At 45.2% G+C, this 21,610-nt stretch overlaps 1 pseudogene; it reads right to left on the minus strand.

Annotated features, from left to right (window-relative positions):
- Window positions 1-21,162: 21,162 nt before the first annotated feature.
- Window positions 21,163-21,280, minus strand: LOC126292503 (5S ribosomal RNA; annotated as a pseudogene).
- Between the last annotated feature and the right edge of the window lie 330 nt (window positions 21,281-21,610).

Consider the following 21,610-nt stretch of genomic DNA (forward strand, 5'->3'; position numbering starts at 1 on the left):
AGTTTCAGGGAGAGCATAAGGGAACAATTGACAGGAATGGGGGGAAAGAAATATAGTTGAAGAAGAATGGGTAGCTTTGAGGGATGAAGTAGTGAAGGCAGCAGTGGATCAAGTAGGTAAAAAGACGAGGACTAGTAGAAATCCTTGGGTAACAGAAGAAATATTGAATTTAATTGATGAAAGGAGAAAATATAAAAATGCAGTAAATGAAGCAGGCAAAAAGGAATACAAATGTCTCAAAAATGAGATCGACAGGAAGTGCAAAATGACTAACCAGGGATGGCTAGAGGACAAATGTAAGGATGTAGAGGCTTATCTCAATCGGGGTAAGATAGATACTGCCTACAGGAAAATTAAAGAGATCTTTGGAGAAAAGAGAAGCACTTGTATCAATATCAAGAGCTCAGATGGAAACCCAGTTCTAAGCAAAGAAGGGAAAGCAGAAAGGTGGAAGGAGTATATAGAGGGTCTATACCTGGGCTATGCACTTGAGGACAATATTATGGAAATGGGATGTAGATGAAGATGAAATGGGAGATATGATACTGAGTGAAGAGTTTGACAGAACACTGAAAGACCTGGGTCGAAACAAGGCCCCGGGAGTAGACAACATTCCATTAGAACTACTGACTGCTTTGGGAGAGCCAGTCGTGACAAAACTCTACCATCTGGTGAGCAAGATCTATGAGACAGACGAAATACCCTCAGACTTCAATAAGAATATAACAATTCCAATCCCAAAGAGAGCTGGTGTTGACGGATGTGAAAATTACCGAACTATAGGTTTAATAAGTCACAGCTGCAAAATACTAACGCGAATTCTTTACAGACAAATGGAAAAACTAGTAGAAGCCGACCACGGGGAAGATCAGTTTGGATTCCGTAGAAATACTGGAACACGTGAGGCAATACTGACCTTACGACTTATCTTAGAAGAAAGATTAAGGAAAGGCAAATCTACGTTCCTAGCATTTGTAGACTTAGAGAAAGCTTTTGACAATGTTGAATGGAATACTCTCTTTCAAATTCTGATGGTGGCAGGGGTAAAATACGGGGAGCGAAAGGAGATTTACAATTTGTACAGAAAACAGATGGCAGTTATAAGAGTCGACGGCCATGAAGGAAAGCAGTGGCTGGGAAGGGAGTGAGACAGAGTTATTCAATCTGTATATTGAGCAAGCAGTAAAGGAAACAAAAGAAAAATTTGGAGTAGGAATTAAAATCCATGGAGAAGAAATAAAAACTTTCAGGTTCGCCGACGACATTATAATTCTGTCAGAGACAAATTCTGAATGTGGCAGGGTTAAAATACAGGGAGGTAAAGCTATTTACAATTTGTCCAGAAACCAGTTATAAGAGTCGAGGGACATGGAAGCAGAGGTTGGGAAGGGAGTGAGACAGGGTTGTAGCCTCTCCCCGCTGTTATTCAATTTCCATATTGAGCAAGCAGTTAAGGAAACGAAAGAAAATTTCGGACTAGGTATTCAAATCCATGGAGAAGAAATAAAAAATTTGAGTTTCGTCGATGACATTGTAATTCTGTCAGAGACAGCAAAGGACTTGGAAGAGCAGTTGAACGGAATGGACAGTGTCTTGAATGGAGGATATAAGATGAACATCAACAAAAGCAAAACAAGGATAATGGAATGTAGTCGAATTAAATCGGGTGATGCTGAGGGAATTATATTAGGAAATGAGACACTTAAAGTAGTAAAAGAGTTTTGCTGTTTGGGGAGCAAAATAACTGATGATGGTCGAAGTAAAGAGGATATAAAATGTAGACTGGCAATGGCAAGGAAAGCATTTCTGAAGAAGAGGAATTTGTTAACTTCGAGTATAGGTTTAAGCGTCAGGAAGTCGTTTCTGAAAGTATTTTTGAGGAGTGTAGCAGTGTATGGAAGTGTAACATGGACGATAAATAGTTTGGACAAGAAGAGATTAGAAGCTTGCGAAATGTGCTACAGAAGAATGCTGAAGATTAGGTGTGTAGATCACATAACTAATGAGGAGGTATTGAAAAGGATTGGGGAGGTGAGGAGATTGTGGCACAAATTGACTAGAAGAAGGGATCGGTTGGTAGGACATGTTCTGAGGCATCAAGGGATCACCAGTTTAGTATTGGAGGGCAGCGTGGAGGGTAAAAATCGTAGAGGGAGACCAAGGGATGAATACACTAAGCAGATTCAGAAGGATGTAGGTTGCAGTAGGTACTGGGAGATAAGAAGCTTGCACAGGGTAGAGTAGCATGGAGAGCTGCATCAGACCAGTATCTGGCCTGAAGACCACAACAACAACAACAACAACAACAACAACAACAACAGTAATGATCATTTCTCCCTACGTAGGTGGGTGTCAACAAAATATTTACGTATTTTGAAGAGAAAGTGGGTGATTTAAATTTCGTAAATAGATCTCGCCGTTAAGAAAACCGCCTTTATTTCAGTGACTGCCACCCCAACTCGCTTATCATATGAGTGACACTCTCAACCCTGTTGCCCTTATTTGCACGTTTTTGATGTCCTCCGTTAATTCTACCTGGTAAGGATCCCGTACCGCGCAGCAATATTCCAGCAGAGGACGGAAAAGTGTAATGTAGGCTGTCTCGTTAGTGGGTTTGTCGCATCTTCTAAAGTGTTGTGCCAACAAAGCGCAGTCATTGTTTCGCCTTCCCCACAATATTATCTGTGTGGTCTTTCCAGTTAACGTTGCTCGTAATTGTTATTCCTAGGTATTTAGTCGAACAGAAGTCCCATAGATTTGTGCGATTTATCGTATACCCAAAATTTATCGGATTTCATTTAGTACCGATGTGGATGACCTCGCACTTTTCTTTGTTTAGTGCTAATTGCCACTTTTCACACCATACAGAAATTCTCTCTGGATCATTTTGTAATTGAGTTTGATCGTCTGATGATTTTACTAGCAGGTAAATTACAGTGTAATCTGCTAACAGTCTAAGAGAGCTGCTCAGATTATCACCTAGATCATTTATGTAAATCAGGAACAGCAGAGGGCATATGACACTACCTTGCGGAACGCCAGATATCACTTCTGTTCTACTCGATTATTTACCGTCTGCCACTACGAACTGTGACCTATCTGAGAGGAAATCACGAATCCAGTCACACAACTGAGGAGATACTCCATATGCACGCAATTTGATCAGTAGTAGCTTGTGAGGAACGGTATCAAAAGCCTTCTGAAAATCTAGGAATATGGAATCGATCTGAAAGCCCTTGTCTCCAGCACTCATTACGTCATGGGAATAAAGAGCTAGCTGTGTTGCACGAGAATGATATTTTCTGAATTCGTGTTGGTTATGTATCAATAAGTCATTTTCTGCAAGGTGAGTCATAATCTTCCAGTACAGTATGTGCTCCAGAATCCTACTGTAAATTGAGGTGAGTGATATGGGTCTGTAATTCAGTGGGTTACTCCTATTTCCTTTCTTGAATATTGGTGTGACCTCTGCTACTTTTCAGTCTTTAGGAACTGACCTTTCGTGAATTGTGCGGCTGAATTAGTGACTGTTCACGTTCAGGAACACATTCGGAGTTCTATGAAGATTGTTTAAACGCATTAATCCACAATGATCTACGTTAGCGTACTTGAGAACTGGAAAATGTGATCCATCGTGCCACATTTGCATGATACGGGGAATGTTGAAAAAACGGGTACGTGAGTACCGCATGTTTCGAGTCAAAATCACCAAAGTCATCAGATGGCCATACGTGCATCTCTGATTGGTCGTCATCAAAGGGCTCTTGAATTGCACCGACCACTCCTACGTCGTATCGTTACTGATGACGAGAAAAGGTGTCTTTATGCAGACAAAAGAAAAGAAAGGAATAGTTGATAAAAAAAAAAAAAAAATGCAGCAACTCTCCATGCAAAGACCTGATCGAAGATAACGTTAGGCATCTGGTGGAACAGCGACGGTGTGATGTCCTGCGAATTCCTTCCCCAAGGTGTAATGATCACTGTTGGCATTTTTCGACATCTGAGGCGTCTTGCGGACACAGTCCAAGAACGACGACCAGGAAGGCTGCATGAAGTGATGCTACTCCACGATAACGGCCGCACACGTTTGGTGCACTGACAAAAGACACTATACAGGAGTTGTTTTGAAAAGAGGTTATCAGACGTACATCAACAAAAACAAAATAAGAGCGACTGAGAGAACTAGAATTATAGTAGACAATATTGAGGGCATTATATTAGTAACTAAAAGTAGGAGACGCGTTCGCCTGTTGGGGTAGCAATACAACTGACGACAGGCGAAAAGAAATAGTTGTAAAATGCAGACTGAGAAAAGCAAGAATGTTCCTGAAAACAGAAATATCTTGATATGTAATAAAAAGGTGTTAGGAGCTGAAACGTCCCATTAGAAATATTATACAAGACTGTGCTTAAACTGACATACAATATTTTTAGCGCAACGCAATCAGACTTTCAATAATCCCTATAAAAGAATTGCCCTGACTAACATCAACCTATACCTTTCACAAATTACTTACCTCACAAAAATCTTCGTTACTCAAGCTACTGCAATACAGCGAGTGCCACTACTGCCAGCTAAATAAAAGATTCGAACTACTGAAGGCACTAACTACTGATAGGCATCGTTAGCAAATGAAAGATTTTGATAGAGAACAAACAATGTATTTACCTTAGTAGTGTTCAAAAATCATAATGTATATAGCAGTTCATGACATCGAGTCTTACAAAAATTCAAAACTCCGCCATCTCTCTCCCCACATCCACCAATGCTGGTGGCTCATCTCCAACTGCGCAACGCTACGTGCTGTTAACATCCAGCTGCCCAACACTACAATGGCGAGTATTACACAATGCCAACCAGCCACTGACTGCACACAGCACAGCCAGTGATTTTTCATACAGAGCGCTACGTGGCGTTACGAATAAAAAAACCTAAACAGCCTACTTACAGAGCCTTTTCTGAATATATTTGCTCGGAGTGCAGCCTTGTATGGAAGTGAAACGTGACGATAAACAGTTCAGGCTAGAAGAGAATAGAAGTTTGGGAATACACTGTATAATCAAAAGTATCCGGCCACCTGGCTTAAAATTACTTGCAAGTTCGTGGCGCCCTCCATCTGTAATGCTGGAATTCAGTGTCGTGTTGGACTATCCTTAGCTTCGATGAGAGCTTCCACTCTCGCAGGCATACTTTCAATCAGTTGCTGGAAGGTTTCTTGGGGAATACTTCACGGAGTGCTGCACTGTGGAGAGGTATCGATGTCGGTCGATGAGGCCTGGCACGAGGTCGGTGTTCGACAACATTCCAAAGGTGTTCTATAGGGTTCAGGTCAGGACTCTGTGCAGGCCAATACGTTACAGGGATGTTACAGTCGTGTAACCACCCGCCATAGGCCGTGCATTATGGTGCTCGATCGTGTTGAAAAATGCAATCGCCATTCCCCAATTGCCTTTCAGCAGTGGGAAGCAATAAGGTGTCTGAAACATCAATGTAGGCCTGTGCTGTGACACGACCACACCATAATACCACAACCTCCGAATTTTACTAATGGCACAAGGCGCCTCAAAACCTGCGCAGGAGCTGGATATCAGCCTGCATCATCTGGACTACCATATCAGCTGGAAACATTTGTTGTGTAACCTGCAGAGCACTAAGAGTGTCCGTGCAGATGAAAAACTTTCCCCTAGGAAGAAGTCGCAAGTCCTCCAGAGCCTTCTTGTCTGCCCACAGCTCTGCATAGAATACAGAGAAGCGACTCATACAACTGCGCGGATTAGCCTGACGTGCCTGCCCCCTGGATTCAAATTCTGACTGCCGTCACGGTCTACAGGGTCTCCCATTCAAACTCCCATGATTTAAAAGACCCTGAAAAGAAACACATGAAAAGTTCACCACATTGTAGACCATATAAAAGAATTTATTTTTTTATCATCAGTACACCTCTACAAGTGAACCATTTGTAGCACGAAGATATAGAGTCTATATTCAATTTCTTGCCAATTTCATTGTAACGTTCACCGGGCATTCGCCGAACCCACACCTTGTCATCGGATAACCACATTGTGTACCGTGATTCGTCACTCCACAACGTTTTTCCAGTGTTCAATCGTCCAATGTTTACGCTTCTTACACCAACCGATGCGTCGTTCGGCATTTACCGGCGTGATGTGTGGCTTATGAGCAGCCGCTAGACCATGAAATTCAAGTTGTCGCACCTCCCGTCTAACTGTCATAGTACTTGCAGTGGATCCTTATGCTGTTTGGAATTCCTGTGTGATGGTCGGGATAGATGTCTGCCTATTACACATTACGACCCTCTTCAACTGTCAGCGGTCTGGTCGAAAAATGGTTCAAATATCTCTGAGGTCATCAGTCACCTAGAACTTAGAACTAATTAAACCTAACTAAGGACATCACACACATCCATGCCCGAGGCAGGATTCTAACCTGCGACCGTAGCGGTCGCTCGGTTCCAGACTGCAGCGCCTAGAACCGCACGGCCACTCCGGCCGGCAGACGAGGTTGGCCTGTACACTTTTGTGGTGTACGTGTTCCTTCACGTTTCCTCGTCGGATAGTAGACGTAGGGATGTTTAGGAGTGTGGAAATCTTGTGTATACACAGATGACGGATGACAATCACGTGACCACGTTCGAAGTCCGTAAGTTCCGCGGAGCGCCCCATTATGCTCTCTCACGATGTCTAATGACTACTGAAGTCGCTGATGTGGAGTACCTGACAGTAGGTGGCACCACAATGACATATGAAAAAGTACGTTTTTGGGGGTGTATGGATACTTTTGAAGACATTGTTTATAACACTGAAAAAAATTTGTTACGCTATGTGGCTGGCAGAAGTGGTAGGTTGACATGTGTTCTTCACAGTGGTCACTCAACATCTAACGTTGTTCACGTCCGTTATATACCCTATCAGGACTGATTTGACTAGTGCACTAGTGTGGGCGTTATACACGTCACAATTGTAACACTACTGCATACAGTGTGTGCATGTACGAATTTACATTAAGATGCCACCATGACTTCTGATTGGTTTGCAGAACTCTGGCTGAGTGGCACCACCGTGAACCTAAAAAAAATAAAAATAAATATAAGGTTCAAATAGCTCTGAGCATATGAGACTTAACCTCTTAGGTCATCAGTCCCCTAGGACTTAGAACTACTTAAACCTAACTAACCTAAGGACATCACACAACACCCAGCTGTCACGAGGCAGAGAAAATCCCTGACCCCACTGGGAATCGAACCTGGGAACCCGGACGTTGGAAGCGAGAACGCTACCGCACGACCACGAGATGCAGACCCGTGAGCTTCACCTTTGGTCATAGGTTAATGTGGTTGCCACACTGATATGATCTAACATGTTAATACCTGACGGCATTAAACATCTAAAATTGTCTTAACGGGAAGAATATGGGAGCAGATCAGTCCAGCTGTTGATGCTGTATAGAAGATTCGTATGGTAGTGGCTTGACTGGCAGTATAGTGTGTGGCTTAGCTAGGCCTTTCTGCTGTAGGATTTTAGACGTTCTCAACCACGTAGGCATTAGAAGTGCCACTGGAGCCTACCGAACTATGTATACGGACTGAAACGGTGAATGAACATTTGTACCAAGGACGGGACTCGAAATCAGGTCTGGTGCTTACTAGCAGGTGCGTTAGCCACTAAGCCACCTCGCGGCAGCGGTCACACAACTGCATGGATTACCGTGGCACGGCTCCCTCGTCAATCCAAATCCTCACTGTCGCCACAGTCTACTTTAAATTACACGTTACACACGAACGGGATTGCCGAGGCTCTCCGTGTTCTGGAATAGCATCTCACCATCGAATGTGAATGGCGGATGCAGCTTGAAACCCAGGTGCATGTGCTTATACAAATGAGATGAGACAATTTCAGGGAATTTACTGGACTCATACAGAAATGATTTCAAAGTACAGGGTGTCCCACGCAAACCTCCCTGATTTCATTGACGCAGGAGAGAAAAATCACTGTAGATGCAACAGTGAAAATTGCACCACATTGTAGAGCACCTCGAAGAATTTTTATTCTTACTTCAGAACTGCTAAGCGCCGCCGCCAGATTGCAGCACGGTCGCATGAAGTGAAAATGGCGACTCCACAGCAGCGGACAAGCAGTAGTGTGGTTTGCAGAAACAAAATTGCCGATTACTGTGCAAAACATTATCGTCGTATGTATGAATGTGAGCCACATGATGTGGAAACAATTAAGGAATGGTGTAGGAGGTTTATGGGAACAGGAAGTGTTCTGAAACATTCTGGTGGTGCACTTTACATAGTTTCAGAAGAGACAGTGGAAGACATCAGACAGACGTTTCTCAGAAGCCCACGTAAATCAATTCGTCAAGCATCTAGGCAACTTGATGTACGTCGATGAACATTGCATCGTGTAGTTCACCAGCGGCTTCGTATGCGTGCTTACAAAATGCAAATTCTGCAACATCTGACGCCAAACGACAAACCACGCCGACAACAATTTGCTGCGGATATGCTGCAGTGTATTGATATGGATGCGAGCTACTGGGAAGGATGCTTGTTCTCAGATGAGGCTACCTTTTCTAATCTGTCAGGAAGGGTTAATAGGCATCATGTTCGGATTTGGGGGTCGCAAAATCCACAACGTTGTCATTGAACATGTTTGTGACAGCCATAACTAAACGTCTGGTGTGGGGTAATACACAGCAGGATTGTTGGACCGTTCTTCTTTGTGGAACAAACAGTGAATGGGTCAGTGTATGTGAATATGTTGGAGCAGATACAAGACTTGCAACCCAACTTGGTTTTCAAGAAGATGGAGCTCTGCCGCATTGGTCAACGGTTGTTCGCAAGTTCCTAGATAGGAAATTTCGCAATCGTTGAATCGGACGCGGAGGACCAATTACCTGGCCACTATGTTCACCCAACATTACGCCACTTGATTTCTTCATGTGGGGATTCGTGAAGGACCGCGTGTATGCGACCAAAGTGGACGATATTCCTACATTGCGGCACAGTATCACTAATGCGATTGCAACAGTAATAGAGGAACTGTTACAAAGAACTTGACAAGAAACTGAATATGGACTCGATATTCTTCGTGCTACAAATGGTACACTTTAGAGGTGTGCTGATAAATAAATATATTATTTGAGATGCTCTACAATGTGGTGCATTTTTCATTGTCATATCTACTATTGTTTCTTTTCCTGGGTATTTGAAATCATGGAGGTTTGAATGGGAGACCTTGTAGACTGAGGCGGGAGTGAGAAGTTGGATCGAGGGACGAGGCACGCCAGGATAATCCGTGCAGTTGTGTGAATCGCTGTCGCGTTGTGGTTTAGTGGCTAGCGCACCTGCCTAGTAAGCAAGGGACCCGGGTTCAGTTTTCGGTCTTGGTACTTATTGTCACTCTCTGCTTCAGTCTGTATTAGACCAGTAAAGTCTCTGAAATATTATCATTTTATTCCTAGCGGATTAGTCCCATTCCACTAGCCACTTTTCTGTATTCTATGCAAAGCTGTGGGCGGTCAAGAAGTCTCTGGAGCACTAGCGTGTTCTCGGTAGAGGGACGTTTCTCATCTGGCCGGACACTCTTCGTGCTCTGCAGGCGCACAAGAAATGTTTCCAGCCGATATGGTAGTTCAGATGGTGCAAGCTGCTATCGAGCTTCTGCACAGGTTTCGAGGCGCCATGTGACGGATTGCGAGGCCCCTCCCGCCTGAGGGACGAGTTCAAGATGGTTCAAATGGCTCTGAGCATTATGGGTCTCAACATCTTAGGTCATCAGTCCCCTAGAACTTAGAACTACTTAAACCTAACTAACCTAAGGACATCACACAACACCCAGCCATCGAGGAAGAGAAAATCCCTGACCCGTCGGGAATCGAACCCGGGAACCCGGGCGTGGGAAGCGAGAACGCTACCGCACGACCACGCGATTCGGGCCAGGGTCGAGTCATCAATCGGGTATGCGTGTGTGTGCTGTTCTTAGCATAAGTTAGTTTAGGCTGGTTGAGTAGTGTGAAAGTCTAGCGGCCGATGACCTCAACAGTTTGGTCACTTAGGAATTCACACACACACACACATACACACACACACACACACACGCACACACATATCCTGTGCAGGCAGTAGACAAAGGTGAGATGGCCCTCTGTTCCGTCTCTGGACACATGAGAATCGATGGGAACGAGGAATTGACCGAGCAGAGAAAGAAATCTGCCAGTAATGATGATGATGATGATGATGTTTGGTTTGTGGGGCGCTCAACTGCGTGGTTATCAGTTCCTGTACAAATTCCCAACCATTGCTCAGTCCAATCTCGCTACTTTCACGAATGATGATGAAATGATGGCAACACAAACACCCAGTCATTTCGAGGGAGGTGAAAATCCCTGACCCCACCTGGAATCGAACCCGGGGCCCCGTGCTCGGGAAGTGAGAACGCGACTGCGAGACCACGAGCTGCGAACTCTGCCAGTAATATATGACACTTCAGCTTCACGTTCCAACAGTGGCTCTTCTGTCGTGAGTGACAAAGAGAGCGTTGGCTAAGTGGGGAAAGACAGTGGCCAGAAGTGACCAACAATAAGCTGCGGTTGGACAAACCACTTCCATTACAGCTCAAACAAGGGAGGCAAGCGGTCATCACTTGCCTTCGTATCGGACACTGCCAGGTGATCCATGCTTATCTCTCGCGGCAAGCACATCCACTGGAATGCAGTGTTTATTGCGTAATGTTCAGAGCACACCATATTTTAACGTCGTTTATTTTGTACGCTGGCATAAGGCAACCGTTTGGACTACCGAGGACTGATCCTAAGCATTAGGCGATGACAAACAATAGTAAGGAAACTGATGATATTTTGTAATTGTACAAAGACTTAAAAGTGTTTTTGGGAGGCTGGTTCATCCTACTGATCCACGATCAGCCAGCCATTTTTATATCATCCACCGCTCTATTAATGTTATTAACATATGACACTGGTATGACTAGACAGTAAGAGTTGAGGAGGGAGACCGAGAGATGAATACACTAAGCAGATTCAGAAGGATGTAGGCTGCAGTAAGTACTGGGAGATGAAGAAGCTTGCACAGGATAGAGTAGCATTGAGAGCTGCATCAAATCAGTCTCAGGACTGAAGAAAACAACAACAACATGACTACATGAACTGCAAGTTATATGTGATATATTTTGTGATTATGGCTGTAGTTTAGCGACCATTACTTAACGTTCCAACAAGTGTAAATACGCCCATGAGAAAGGGCGCTGATGACCACCATGTTTGGCATCAAACGATTTTAAATTCATCCATCTTTGGATCATTTTTTTATCAGGTAGTGTATTATTCTGGTGTAATGTCAGCTGCTATGTGCAAAAAATGGTTCAAATGGCTCTGAGCACTATGGGACTCAACTGCTGTGGTCATTAGTCCCCTAGAACTTAGAACTACTTAAACCTAACTAACCTAAGGACATCACACACATCCATGCCCGAGGCAGGATTCGAACCTGCGACCGTAGCAGTCGCACGGTTCCAGACTGCGCGCCTAGAACCGCGAGACCACCGCGGCCGGCTGCTATGTGCACTTCATGTTTAAACCGTTGGATCTACAACTGTTCTAGTGGTGCTGGCAGTACAGTACGCACATTAATCAACAGTAGCACATCGGGTCTAGGAGTATGAAACCGGAATTTGATTGCAGCAATTACACGTCTGTTGTTTGAAACTGATAAATAATATTTTATTCAAAATAATCTCCATTGCTATTTATACGTTCGTCCCACCTCTCTGGTATACTATGAATGCCACGCCCAAAAAAAAAAAAAACAGTTCTTCTTTTGAAGCGAACCAGTCAGCGAGCCATGTTCGTACATTTTCATACGAACTGAAGCGTTGTTCAGCGAGAGCGTGTACCAGTGATGCAAATAGATGATAATCGGACGAAGCCAAATCTGGAGGATAAGTCGCATGCCCCAGTATTTCCCAACTGAACGCCTCGATCGTTTCCCTGACCTGTTATGCCGTGTGTGATGGGGCGTTTTCTTGGAGCAATATGGGTTTGTGTTACCTTTTTCCATATTCCTGTCGTTTTTCACCTAGTGCTCGATTTAAATGGATCATTTGCTGTTGCTAGCGATCAGTGCTAACGATTTCACCAGCAGCTAATACACTCCTGGAAATTGAAATAAGAACACCGTGAATTCATTATCCCAGGAAGGGGAAACTTTATTGGCACATTCCTGGGGTCAGATACATCGCATGATCACACTGACAGAACCACAGGCACATAGACACAGGCAACAGAGCATGCACAATGTCGGCACTAGTACAGTGTATATCCACCTTTCGCAGCAATGCAGGCTGCTATTCTCCCATGGAGACGATCATAGAGATGCTGGATGTAGTCCTGTGGAATGGCTTGCCATGCCATTTCCACCTGGTGCCTCAGTTGGACCAGCGTTCGTGCTGGACGTGCAGACCACGTGAGACGACGCTTCATCCAGTCCCAAACATGCTCAATGGGGGACAGATCTGGAGATCTTGCTGGCCAGGATAGTTGACTTACACCTTCTAGAGCACGTTGGGTGGCACGGGATACATGCAGACGTGCATTGTCCTGTTGGAACAGCAAGTTCCCTTGCCGGTCTAGGAATGATAGAACGATGGGTTCGATGACGGTTTGGATGTACCGTGCACTACTCAGTGTCCCCTCGACGATCACCAGAGGTGTACGGCCAGTGTAGGAGATCGCTCCCCACACCATGATGCCGGGTGTTGGCCCTGTGTGCCTCGGTCGTATGCAGTCCTCATTGTGGCGCTCACCTGCACGGCGCCAAACACGCATACGACCATCATTGGCACCAAGGCAGAAGCGACTCTCATCGCTGAAGACGACACGTCTCCATTCGTCCCTACATTCACGCCTGTCACGACACCACTGGAAGCGGGCTGCACGATGTTGGATCATGAGCGGAAGACGGCCTAACGGTGTGCGGGACCGTAGCCCAGCTTCATGGAGACGGTTGCGAATGGTCCTCGCCGATACCCCAGGTGCAACAGTGTCCCTAATTTGCTGGGAAGTGGCGGTGCGGTCGCCTACGGCACTGCGTAGGATCGTACGGTCTTGGCGTGCATCCGTGCGTTGCTGCAGTCCGGTCCCAGGTCGATGGGCACGTGAACCTTCCGCCGACCGCTGGCGACAACATCGATGTACTGTGGAGACCTCACGCCCCACATGTTGAGCAATTCGGCGGTACGTCCAGCCGGCCTCCCGCATGCCCACTATACGCCCTCGCTCAAAGTCCGTCAACTGCACATACGGTTCACGTCCACGCTGTCGCGGCATGCTACCAGTGTTAAAGACTGCGATGGAGCTCCGTATGCCACGGCAAACTGGCTGACACTGACGGCGGCGGTGCACAACTGCTGCGCAGCTAGCGCCATTCGACGGCCAACACCGCGGTTCCTGGTGTGTCCGCTGTGCCGTGCGTGTGATCATTGCTTGTACAGCCCTCTCGCAGTGTCTGGAGCAAGTATGGTGGGTCTGACACACCGGTGTCAATGTGTTCTTTTTTCCATTTCCAGGAGTGTAGTTGATGACACCTTTCTGATCCCACCAAACACAGAGTATTGTCTTCTTTCCAAAGCAATTTGATCTTGCAGTGGATCTCGATGGTTCGCCCGGATACACCCATGATTTTCGTCGCTTAGGATTCTCAAAATATATCACCTGTCAAACGTTTTTTATTCCAGTCTTTGATCACAATATCAATTCTTTAGACGATGACCGGTTTCGGTCCGTAATGACCACCTCAGATGTTTTATACACCATGTCCTAAAGTGATAAGCCCATATCACTTGTCGCTATTCGATGGAGAAACGACTTTCTTTTGCATCTGGCATTTCACGTGTGATAATTCGATTTGCTTGCTGTCTTTCATTCAGTTCATGCGGAGTCCATTTTCCGACTTTATGCAACTTTCCTGTAGCTCTCAGCCGAAGAGAAATCGCTTTCTGCGTCACATTCAATTGTTCCGCAACTTCCTGTTTACTTTGATTATCATCTTCATCCAATAAGGTTTGCAATTCGTTGTCTTCGAACTTTTTCGGTGGTTTCCCACGCTCGTCGTTTCTCACGTCAAAATCACCACGTTTGAATATTTTGAACCTCTCGAAACACTGTGTCACCCCAAGAGCGTGTTCGCCGAAAGCTTCGACAAACATTCGATGTCATTCTGCAGCAGTTTTCTTCAACTGATAACAAAAAACGGTTGCTGCCCGCAAATCGTAGTTCGTAGGCACAAAAATCGACATGCTTGCCGGTTTGTAACAGATACCGATGTATGGAACTTGGGTTACTGTGTGTTGACATTCGTCGCCAGCCGTTACAGGAAGCAAATGGTGCTGCAGATGCGGTCTCATGGGCCCTACACTGGACGGCTAGCACCATATAAAGGGAAATTTCGGTTTCAACCTTCAACAACTGGTAAAAGTAGTTATGGAATCGTAGAGCAGCGCTCTTTAATCTCAGAGGAGCATTTTCACCCGACTCGGCAAATATTTGTCGCATATGTTTGATCCTCTGCCCTCCTTTATAAAATTTTGTCTCTAGAACTCCCTCCAGTGCTATGAAATTTATTCCCTGGTGTCTTAACTGAGCTGTGTTGTGGCTCGCATTGGTGCAGTTGGTAGGTTGCCATTATGTAATAGGGATAGTGGCGTCTCGTTTTTTTCTTGTGTCTACTGGCGCCACTACGTTTGCTAGCCTTGCCTCTCCGCGAGTGGCAGCAGCAGCGGTTGTTGGTTGGTTTGGGGGAAGAGACCAAACAGCAAGGTCATCAGTCTCATCGGAGTAGGGAAGGACGGGGGAAGGAAGTCGGCCGTGCCCTTCCAGAGGAACCATCCCGGCATTTGCCTGCAGCGATTTAGGAAAATCACGGAAAACCTAAATCAGGATGGCCGGACGCGGGATTGAACCGTCGTCCTCCCGAACGCGAGTCCAGTGTGCTAACCACTGCGCCACCTCGCTCTGCGCAGCAGCGATTGTCGATACCTAGTAGCGTCGTGCTATCTTTAGAAGGACGTCAAGTATTCTCCGGGTCGGAGTGCGTTGGTTAGTTCAGTTGGGACGGAGCAGCAGTGAGGTCTGTCAGCTCGAGAACATGCTGGAGCCGCTGGCGGCACGCAGGCACTGCCGGATCGAGGGGCTGTAGAGGCGAGGGTCACAACCTCGTTGTCCATCGAACCCAGGACGTGTGAGTTGAGTGAACATTACCCCAGTAGTGAAACCTCCACTATTTTGAGATCACGCCGTTTCTTCGCGCGTTGCTGCTCGCAGGGTCGCTGAGACGAATAGCAACGAGTGGAGTGTTTGGAGTTGGCGAAATTAGCCGTCCTCCACTTCTGTTATTAATCATTGCATTCGTTGTGTTTATTTGTGAAGTTCAACCTGAGGTATTTTTCTGCCTAGTGGCTTCTAACGCCCCAGTTATCTGTCCTAGAGGTTAGCGTGTTTTCGCGGCAGTGTACCTTTCCTCGCCTTGTCGCTGCTGTCCGGTAAGGCGTGTAGTTAGACGGTCTCCTTGATTGTGGTTCGGGTATGTTGTTTCTGTTGGACTTGTTTGGTCTTAGTGGTTCCTTCTGCTTCTGCATGTTCTAAACACCGGATTCTGAAGACGCAGTACTATCCGCCGGTCCCGCCTTGCCTGGGCTGTTCCATCGTTGTGTTGGTTGTCAGACGTTAGGTAGATTTTGCAAGAGTGTTGGTCTGCATTTAAACTGTCACTAGTTTGACTTGCCATCCCGTTAAGTGAATACAACTGTTGGCTGCCTGTCTCATCGGTTACGAAGTTGACCGACTTTCCCAGGCCGATCATTGGAGCACTGCCTGAGGCCCACTTCTCTATTGGTTTGATCAGATTGTGATGATTGTTTTTTTTTTTTTTTCAAAAAATATTTTAATTTTGAGTTATTGCTATCGGGGTCTTCAGTCGACAGATAATTTGAATTTCTGGTCAATCAGCCGTGAATGCAACTGGTCTTAAGAATGTTTAATTAGATATTGTCACTTAGTAGTGAAATTTTGATGATTGTAATTAAAAAAAAATATTTTACTATCTCTTGGAGAAGTTTAACTGTTCTTAAGAATTGTTATCCAGGCCTTCAGCCGTAAAATTGTTTTTGAGTTATTACTATTGGGGCCTTAAGCCGACAAATATTTTGAATTTCTGGTCAATAAGTGCAACTCGCTTAAGAATTTTTTTTATTAGACATTTTGTCTCAACAGTCAAATTTGATAATTGTTTCTTATTGTCAACCTTATTTGCAATTGGTTCCAAATGAAGTGTGTGCGATTTAAAAAGAAAAACTGATCAACTGAGTAAGGCCCCGTCCACACTGAATCCTGCCTTTCCCTAAGTCCCATGTTTCATTAACATATGTTCTATCATCCAGCCACTTCTTCTTTTAAGTGTTCTCTGTAAGTTCCTATACTCATGGACCCTGTGCAGAACCTCCTCACTCCGTATCTTATCTCTCCATTTAACTTTCAACTTTCTCCGACAGCACCACATCTCGTCCAGGGCGACTCCAGACACGTCTTTCCTGGTCATCGGGGCTCAGTGCAAAGCTGGACATCACTGAAGACAATTCTACTCCATTTAACGAGATTTCAGGTGGAAGACGTCTGGAGTCGTCCCAGACAGCGGTGGTATACCAACGTCACCGTCTTCCGCCGTACAGAGCGATGGTCTGGTATGGCATTTCTTTTCATAGCGGGAACCCTTTGGTTGCCATCCGCGACACCCTTATAGCACAGCGATAGGTCGACAATATTGTTCGCCTCTTTTTGTCACCGTTCGTGGCAAGACATCCTCTTTCAGCAAGAGAATACCCGACTGGAAACGGCGAGAGTTTGTGCTGCTAATCTTCGTGCTTGCAAAACCCTACTTTTTCTCGCCATGTCGTCGTATCTCTCCCCAACTGAGAAGTTTTGGAGCATTATGGGCAGGACCCTCAAACGAAATCGGGATTTTGATGATGTACCACCCAATTGGACAGATTCTGGCACGCTATCCCTCAGGAGGGCATCCATTAATTCCATCAATCCACACCAAGCCGAATAGCTGCTTGAACAAGGCCGAGAGGTGGACCAATGCCTACTGACTTCTTCAATTTGTGAAGCTCTTTCACTTGCATAAATCATTCAATTTTTCTGAAACTGTAATCATTTGTTTGTCTGTATGTGTGCACTGACTTAGTAAATGTCTTGGATTGGCACCTAATATCGCGTGGGACCTTCTCTGGACTCTGGACTGCAGTGAGACCATATCGCGAAACATTCAAAATACCTTCGAGAACAATTAAGAGGCCCATAACATACCAGGAAACAGCACCTCCCAGACCACAACAGAGCCACCGCCTTGGACCACACCTTCTTGGCAGGCAGGATCCATCGATTCGTGTGGTCTGCGCTAAACACGGTACCCCCTATCTGCACGGTGGAGTTGAAATCGTGATTCGTCTGACCATTTCATCTTACGCTATTGTTCCAGTGGTCACCTTGACGACTGGCGACAAATGCAAGTCGTTGTGGTCAATGATGTCAGGTTAACAGCGGCACCCATACCCCATGGAAGCCGTGTCCCTACAGATTGTCCACTGGGATACGTGTCCAGCACGTCCTGTGTTGAACTGAGCCGTGATTTGTTCCACTGTGGCCCTTCTGACACTATTTACGATGCGTCTCAGATGTGTCCAGTGACGGTCATTGAGAGTGGCTGGACGGTCAGCATTTGGTCTGTTATGGACAGTGGCAATCTCACCTCAGCCATTCAAAATTCGCTCTGGACATGGTTGAACGTGTCAAGCCGAATTTCTGTGCCACTGCCGAAACCGAAATTCCCGTCCGTCGGGCATCAACAACCATGCCCCGTTCCAAAGGGGTCAACTCACGACGACGTTGCAAAAATCACTTGCACAGCCACTTTTCAGCAGGTCTCTCATACAACTGCACCTGGCACACGGGGGAGGTGGTGCGCATATAACGTACCTCCACCAACTGCACCGCTGTATTCGTAACCTTTACTGAGACAGTGTACATCACATCCGCCGATTACCATCCCATCCCAATAATACTTTCGTGGTGCACCGTTTTCTATGTCTTTTGAGTCATCAGTCTTCTGAATGGATTCATGCCGCTCGACACAAATTTGTCTCTTGTGCCGCAACTTACGCCCTCAGTTATTTGCTGAATGTTTTCCAATCTCTGTCTTCCTCTACAGTTTTTGACCTCTAGAGCTCTACAGCTCCCTCCCGATGTCTTAACATATGTCCTGTCCCTTCTTCTTGTCCGTGTCTGCTACATATTCCTTTCCTCTCCGATTCTGCCCAGAAACTCTAAACATTCATGATGGTGTCTGTTTGTTCTATATCGTGTCTCCCTACCACTTTCGCGCAACGACGCTCTGAGCGTGTTTTTTAGGGAATTAACTAGTTTGAACCTGGGACCTGTTGCTGGTAAGGAGACGCCAGACCACACATGGCATGTAGAATTGAGAAGAGTTTAGTGAGACTAGCGATGATATAACCAAATACTTAATGATCTCAGCGTCAGCTCCACTGCACTCCCTGTAAATGAATCTTAATACTATCTAAATTTGGTGCAAGGGGTTCAAGGCTTTCCTATTTTTAGTTAGCTGGTAAAATAACGTCGAAAAAGCAGTTACTTTTACCATTGGAAATTTTATTCTACTCACAAAACATTGTTTATAAATTGCATTATTGATAAAAGGAAATGTTTCAATACAGGATGGTAAAAACCAACTGCGTTCAACAAAAATGTGAACGAATATTCCCTGAGTGGGTTTCTAAGTTCTACAATGAATCGAAGGATGACCTATGCCATATAACATCTATAATCTAGGTTTAAATTAAGTTCTACAAAAGAGAAAACTATCAAAATGGTCTACAGTGGCCCTCAATTATCTTTAATTACTTATCTAACTTGTCGTAAATTACAGTGGCTGATGTGACTTCTCAATAACTATATAACAGAAAAATCATCGCGATTCAGATTTTTACTTCAAGTGGCAAATGTGAACACCATGAGCTTTAATTTACGATCGACACTAGTATTACGCAAAAAGGAGGTGTAACAGATGAGACTTCTGCAGTTCTGAGTGAAGCTTTATGCGCTGTTATGCGGCATCGCGTGCGTTCATTACCTTGTCGGTGTTCGTCAGGGGGGCGGCGGCCGGCGCAGCAGCCATCCAGCTCGCCATCTCGTAACTAACTCTCCCTTCTCCTTACTACAATTTACCGAATTTGGTTTAAAAAAACTATCTGGCTGTGTTTTCATGTGACCAATCAGGGTCTCAACGTTAACCTTAAGCTCCGTCTACAAAAATTCTGTGTATCCAATGAGAAACGTTATACTTTTCGTGGTGGGCCAATGTTTTTAAAGTTTGAAACGTAACAGAGACGCGAAGAAGTCTCACGCTAAAACCTGCAGCTGGTGTGGTCTTTTTAGCGATATCGTGAGATCTATACTGTTCTTCTGGAGGGCTCTATCTTTTAACATGGGCTGGAGGTTGGTCCTAATGTAACAGACACGCGAAAAAGTCTCACGCTAAAACTAGAGGGTGGTAGTGGCCCTTTTTGTGTTATCGTAAGATCTATGCGGTTTTTATGGAGGGCTCTAGCTTTTAACATGGGCTGGGGGGTGGTCCTTTACGTAACAGAGACGCGAAACGGTCTCACGTTTTAACGTGTGGGTTGTGTGGCCCTAGTGATTAGCTGGCGACGTGGGTGTCCAGTCCGTCCCTTATTGTAGGGCCTTATAGCTTAACACGGTTCTGCTTTCGGCTTCTGTTCTCGTTTCTCCCCTCGGAACTGCGTCGGTCTCATGGTGGGAAGGTATGACATGCATTTAAGCATTCTTGTGTTAGTCTGTGATATTCCATTTGCTCACTCGTTACTCGTATTACTTTGGTTAATTTAATGTCACGATTTATTCGGAGCTATGTGACATACTACTGGAATTGCTTATCATGTCAGGGTTTTCATGGAAGGTGTTGGATTTGCCTGACACCTTACAAAACTCCTCATACCTTACCTTATCAGTCCACCTAACTGCCAACATTCGTCTATAACACTACACCTCAAATGCTACGATTCTCTTCTATTACGGTTTTTCCACAGTCCATGTTTCACTACCACACAATGCTGTGCTGCAAATGTACATTCTCAGAAATTGCTTCCTCAAATTCAGGCCTATATTTGATAGTAATAGACTTCTCTTGGTCAGGAATTCCCTTTTTGCCAGTGCTAGTCTGCTTTTGATGTCCTCCTTGCTCCGTCCGTTTTGCCTATTTTGCTCCCTAGGTAGTAGAATTCCTTAACTTCATCTACTTCGTGACCATCAATCTCGATGTTAAGTTCCTCACTGTTCCCATTTCTGCTACATCTCGTTACTGTTACTTTCATCTTTCTTCGATTTACTCTCGATCCGTATTCTGTACTCATTAGGCCGCACATTCCATTCAGCACATCACGTGATTCTTGTTCACTTTAATTCAGGATAGCAATGTCACCAGCGAAAGGTATCATTTATTTCCGTTCGCCTTGATTTTAATTCCACAAGTGAACCTTTCTTTTATTTCATCATTGGTTCTTAGATGTAGAGATTGAACAATAGGGGCGGAAGACTACATGCCTGTCTTACCCTTTTTAATACGTGCCATTCGTTCTTGGTCTCTCTCTGTAGCTTACGGCTATTTTTCTCAGAATTTCGAAAATCTTGCACCACTTTACACTGTCGGACGCTTTTCCAGGTCGACAAATCCTATGAATGTGTCTTGATTTTTTTTAAAATCTTGCTTCCATTATCAACAGGAACATCAAAATTGTCTCTCTGGTGCATTTAAAAAAATAAACTCCTCCCGAACAGGCCATGGAGGCCCAACGGTACCGACCGGCCGCCATGTCATCCTCATCCCATAGGTGTCATCGCATGCGGATATGGAAGGACATGTGATCAGCACACCGCTCTCCCTGTGGTATGTCAGTTTCCGAGATCGGAGCCGCTACTACCCAATCAAGTAGCTCCTCAGATTGCCTCACAAGGGCTGAGTGCATCCCGCTTGCCAACAGCGCTTGGCAGACCAGATGGTCACCCATCCAAGTGCTAGCCCAGCCCGACAGCGCTTAACTTCGGTGATCTGACGGGAACCGGTGTTACCACTGCGACAAGGCCGTTGGCTCGCTGGTTCCTTTACGTTTCCTAAATCCAAACTGATCTTCATCTAACATACTCTCAATTTTCTCTTTTTGTCTTAGAGTGTTTAATGTTCTGTGTCATTCGTATTATTAGTGTACAGGCTAGTTGGGACAGGCTTTTGTTCAGGTGGCATAACAAGCTCTGAGTGGTGCAGTGGGTAAATCGGTAGACAGGACAGAGAGAATTTTTTTTTACCACTTATACAGGGTGTTACAAAAACGTACGGTCAAACTTTCAGGAAACATTCCTCACACACAAAGAAAGAAAATATGTTATGTGGACATGTGTCCGGAAACCCTTACTTTCCATGTT

The sequence above is a fragment of the Schistocerca gregaria genome, chromosome 9 (assembly GCF_023897955.1).
Source record: "Schistocerca gregaria isolate iqSchGreg1 chromosome 9, iqSchGreg1.2, whole genome shotgun sequence".
In the NCBI taxonomy this organism is placed as follows: Eukaryota; Metazoa; Arthropoda; class Insecta; order Orthoptera; family Acrididae; genus Schistocerca; species Schistocerca gregaria.